This window comes from Aphelocoma coerulescens, chromosome 6, assembly GCF_041296385.1.
Source record: "Aphelocoma coerulescens isolate FSJ_1873_10779 chromosome 6, UR_Acoe_1.0, whole genome shotgun sequence".
NCBI classification, from domain to species: domain Eukaryota; kingdom Metazoa; phylum Chordata; class Aves; order Passeriformes; family Corvidae; genus Aphelocoma; species Aphelocoma coerulescens.
The window spans coordinates 214,739-220,212 of NC_091020.1; the positions used below are offsets into that span (position 1 = coordinate 214,739).

General features: G+C 43.3%; 1 long non-coding RNA gene across 1 annotated transcript; it reads left to right on the forward strand.

The window, feature by feature from the left end:
- Positions 1–4,214, forward strand: LOC138112155 (uncharacterized). Its single transcript, XR_011151574.1, has 4 exons — positions 1–945; positions 2,339–2,427; positions 3,025–3,112; positions 3,398–4,214. It is a non-coding gene; the product is annotated as an uncharacterized lncRNA (long non-coding RNA).
- Positions 4,215–5,474: the final 1,260 nt, after the last annotated feature.

A 5,474-nucleotide genomic window follows, 5' to 3' on the forward strand; every position in this document is an offset into this window, starting at 1 on the left:
GTAAAATGATGAATTGTTTGATTCACAAAGGCTGGTGTGCCTCTAGGAAAACAGCAGACACAGAAGTCCTGTGAACACCATTTTTTTGAGCTTCGTTATTGAGCCTTTTTTCACTTTAAAGGCTTCCACCTCACCTGGTACCAGTACAAAAACAGCTGTGCTGTGTTAGAGCAGTCAGCAGGACAACCAGCATGGGAAGCCCGAGAAGTGAACCAGGAGGTATTTATAATGAAAACTTTCTTGCCAGCAGGAAGGGAAGATTCCACTTTTAGTCCTCAATTATGTTACCTTTGCTTAAATTAAAGTATCTACATGGAACCCAAGGCAGAATGGACAATCAATTAAAGAAAGAGCAGGGAGAGAGAACCAGGCTGAAGAGGAGGAATTCATTTGCAAGGAACCAGGCATTCTCCCTTAAAGAATAGTGCATTGAAATAAAAAAGTTTAACAAAAAGAAGAGTTTGTACATAGCAATATAGCACACCAGCATAACCATGTAGTAACAGAAATCACAGATTTCTTCACACCAAAGTAGAGCCTGGGAATTGCAGAAGGGCTCACCTTGACCTCACCTATGTTATCCTTAAATTCCAATGCTAGCTCTTTCCATGGCAACCACTGCATATATCCTGTGTGACTCTTAATAAAGTGGAAAATGGAATTCAATTTTTGCACTAAAGTGGCCTTATAATTTGGTACAGAAAACTCAAGCTGTTGCATTTTGGTTGGTATTACTGAATGAATACTGTTTGGGTCCACTTTTCTTGGGACATGAGTGGTAGGTTTCCTCTTGCAATACATTTAGAAAAGACCCTTTGCCCCTGTGATGGAATTCTGTGCCACTTGCAGTTGCACACCACACTCCTGACTACAGAGTACTACCCTGTCTGCAGGCTGATACAGTATTTCTGCCATGCCTCAAGAGGAGCATCCTGTTTGTTTGTGGTAAGTGTCCTGAATTCTGGTTCTATTTTGGCTCAATGCCCCTCAGGGCTTGTCTGGTTCCAGCATTTCCAGTCACCCTCTTGAGATTATTTTCTTGCTTCAGGGTTTTTTTCTCTTTCCCTGTCTTTCTTTCAGCAGGAGCTAAATTCACCACCAACAGACACTGTTGAATTCTACTGTTGGCGCATTCTTTCCAAACATGTTAACAGCTGTTCAGGCTTCTGCACCCCTAAACATATGGGAAATACATAATGCAGCTTTCTTAAATACAGAGAATGATTGGGTGTTTTGGGCAGACAGTATCTTCTGCATTTTTCCTGCCTGCCATTGCAGTGGGGAGGCCCTGGAACCTCCCAGGTTCTCTCGCACTTTCTGGCACTGCTGCAGCCCTGGCCCCATTCTTAGTGAGGGTGTTCATACCTCACTAGCATGGGACAAGAAATCCTGGAATGATTCTTGTCTTGGTTTCGAGGCAAATTTCAGGAGAAAATGCTCTGGCATGAGCGTTTCCTCTAAAGAGGAAGGGCTTTAATAACTGCCTTTTTTTCAGCCAATGAGAGAAATTGATACCAGCAGGTGAAAGTGAAACCTAAGTGGTATGTAACAAAAAGTTAACCACAAGTAACATTGTAACAAGATGTGCAGGTAAAGCAAGCAAGATAGCAAAGCCAGTGAGATAACATGAGCCGTGAAAAGCAAGATCGCAAGTTTTAATGGAACTTGCAAACTGCAAAATTAGCTAAAAACAAGTTAGACTGAAAAACAAGAAGCACTAGGCATGCGCTGAAGATAGAGGTGAAATTTCAAATGTGAGGAAGACTATGGAAATCTTCGTCAAAAGACCACCAGAAGACTGATGACCACCACAGAAGGAACTGATGCATGTGCGGAAGCAACAAACTGATGATACAGCTTTATGCAAATATGAGTATGCTAATGATATGTTGTAATTGTGACGTGGCATAGAAAGACATTTAAAATGTAACTGAAGGCTAGAGAAGATTGAGTGAGTTTTGTGGAGATCCCCCTCACTCCCAGTGCTGAATAAACAAATACCTGCTCTGTAGCTGTCTGACTAAAGAGTTTTATTTTCTTTCCCAGTTTTAGGCATCAAAAGTGAAAAAAAAAACCTAAAAACCCCTGTTTATTAACAGGAAAAAAGGGGGGGAGGGAGGAGGAGGGGGGAGGTGCCCGGGTGCCCGCAAGGCACAGAAAAGGATTGAATAAATGCTAGATATGAATTCCCAGAAACTTACCCTCCACCCACACCCACACACCTACACACCCACCCACAGCAGAACAAAAGAACTCAAAAATGTCCGGGGAAGAAAAATACATGGGCTGACTGCGCGGCCCAGAAAATGAAATGGTGACTGGTCCCTTTTGTCTCCAGGAATGGGAAGAGGAGTTCACAGAGCAGCCTGGAGCAGAGCAGATGGAAACCTGTTGGTCCTCTGGCACTGGCTTTCCTCTTCACAGCAGGTGAAATTGGTGGATTTTTATGTCCCTTCTTTTGCTAGTTTGGTCTTTCTCGGGGTTCGGACCTGCCAGGGCTGCCCCGCAGGCTCCCCAGGCTGAAGAGAAGAAAAAAATCCTAAAAGCTGCCAAAAGGATTTGCCAGTGAAAAGCCTCCAGGCCAGGGGAAGGAGAAAAAAAAAAAAAAGGAAACCAAAACACACAGAAATTTCTTGCCTAAATTGGCGAAAGTTAGTCCAGCAAAGGCAGCGAAATAACAATCCATGTAGCCACTGACCACACCAGAGAGAGCGATTGAACAGATCCCACGCCCGGGGTTTCCAGGCTCCGGCCCAGCCCCCTGGTTCATCTTAAAGATACCACAGACATTCATGGGCATAAAGCAGATGATTAGGGAATAAAGTATCATCATAAAATCACCCCAAGACAGTTCTGGATGAAGACCTGTCAAATTCATGGCAGAGATGACTACTCCCCATGGGGCTTTTGGCCTGCAATTATTTTAATTAAAAATTATCAGACATAATTTTTATTCCATATCACTGATGATTTATCTTTCTCTCTTTTCTTTTTTCTTTTTTTTTTTTTTTTTTTTCCACTCAGATGCATGAGCTGGGCTCTGCATCCTTCAGGAGCCTTTGGAAAATGCTGTGTATTTGTGTTTCAGCTGTGGGATATCTTTAGCTGCAAGGTGAGACATCCCAAAGTCAGTGTTCCAGTTACTTGGGGAGAAAAGGACAACACTTGCCAGTCCTTTGTACAGCATTTAGGTTTAAGTGGAGATTTGGTTCAAAAAGGCTAAAATTTTGGCTTGTCAATAGTAAGAATATTTGGTAGAGCTCCCCTGGTGCTCTAGACATACTCTGTGTATTGTGCACAAGCAGATAAGGACAAAGAGGGTTTGCTGAGTGGGCTGTTAAAAGCATCCCTGAGTTTCTCTCCTCTGACAGGAGATCTACAACTATTTTCTTTGCAGGCAGCAGCTGAGATACTGCCAACAATAAGGAGAGCTGTTCTGCCTCAATAAATACTGGAGACAGTGCATTAAACCTGACCAAAACAGGTTTACTACTGCTTATCTGTTGGCTTTATAAGTGTCTATTAGAGAAACCAATCTATACATGAATGGGATTATCTCACCAGATGTGGCGAAGTAATAGAGCTCTTCTATCAGTGGAGTTGTGGTAAATGCTCTTTGGACTAATTAGCAATTACTACTAATATGCAGGAGCACTTTCCCAAGGGTGCATGCTTTGGTCCAGAAGTGAAACTCTGGGGCAGTGGGAGTATTATTGTTACAGTGGCTGGGGAATTGCTAGGTGTCCTGGGGTGACTTTATGATATTGTATTCCCTATGTATTCCCTTATGTCTGCCCTATGCCAGACATAAGTTCTGTGCCTTTAAAGATAGCTCTGGGAGAGGGGGGAGAGCCAGTGGAATTCTTTCAGCACTGTGTTCAAAACAGAGGTAAGCTTGCTGGCTATTTCTGCCTGGCTGCTCAGCTTCTGCAGCAGGGAAGAGTTACATTCCTTTTGCTTTTGAGCTAGCTTCTTGTTTGTTAGCTAAAGCAAGGAGTTTCCTGGGACCTTGGCTTCTTCTTCTCTACTGGACTATTCAGCAACACCAGAACACCACCAGGAGGCTCTACACTGTGGCCTGGAGGGGCCCACGCCAAACCCCAGCTCCAGAGAGGAGACAGCCACACCCACAGAGGACTTTGAAAATCTTCCCAGGTCTTCTCTACAGTGAGAGGTTTTATTATTTAACATTATTAATTCTTTTTTCCATGCTTACGTGCACTTTGCTTGTTAAATAAATGGGTTTTTTCACTTTCCTCTGAGGAATTTCTTTCCGAACCTGGTGGGGGAGGGGCTGCTGAAATCTGCCTTCTAACAGAGGGATGTCATTTTGGACATTTTCCCTCCAAATTTGTCTCAAATCAAGACACTAGGAAAAGTTTCTGCTTCTTGGTGAAAATCTGAGGGAGTTACCAGTACTTGCAGCACTGTTTCGAAGCTGGCTCCAGCAGCAGAAACTCTGGAGGGAGCTGCAAGCTCAGTGTTTCAGCACAGCTTCCTCTTTTTATTTTTTTTTCCCTCTCAGACAAAATTGAACTTTAAAGAGGTGGCGTGTTGGGCATTTGAAGGTGCATATATTTTTGAGTGATTAAAAATGAAATAGTTTTACTCTAGCCCTGCACCTATAAGCTCCATCTGTAGTTACTGAGGTCTCTGAATGCAGTATTCACCTGTGCCTTTGCTGGTCAAGATTTAGTGGTTTTCATCAGTGTATGAGACCACCCCTGTTTTCTGTGCTGGCTATCAATTTCCTCAGGAATAGAGAAAAAAGAGGATTGATAAAACTACAAAATATAGACAGCAGGTGTGGATTTTAAATTTTTTTGTAAAGGATTGTCATGGCTTTTGAGTGCTATGGCTGGTTTTTTGTTTGTTGGTTTTTGGTTTTTTTTTGTGGGGAAATTGCTGCTGAGAAGTTACCAATCTCAAAGGTGGGCTAAAAAACACTGAGAAAAAGTCATGTCAGAAGCTAACCTGGAGGATGTGGAGCTCTCCTTGCTCATGAGAGTTGTCCCCCTCCCTGGGGACTGCTGGCTCCCTGTGCTGATGATAGGAAAGATGTGTGCTAATGTCTTTACAAACAATTCCATGGGTGAGAGTATGGGTGTTAACATCTTTGAAATGGGTCATAATGTCTCTACCAACTTCAAGCCACAGGTTTCTTACAGAACCCAGACAGTTTGACTCCTGAAACAAATGGGTCCACACAAGCCTGAGTTTCTGAACTTTGGGGGAAATGACAGGTTCAAGGGGAAATATGTGGTAGGTAGTTCGGGAGGCTGTACCTTCCTAGTACCTCAGCTGATGAGGAAAGGAAGAAGGCAACACGTGGCCGGGAGTTTAGGATAAAAGGAGGCTGTGTCCTCCAAAACCTCGAGGACTCTTCTGTCTCCTTTATGGACACTGGCTTTTCATAGGTGATTTTCTGTACACCTGCAACTTTATTTGAATAAAGGGAGAGAGTCCAGTAGGAC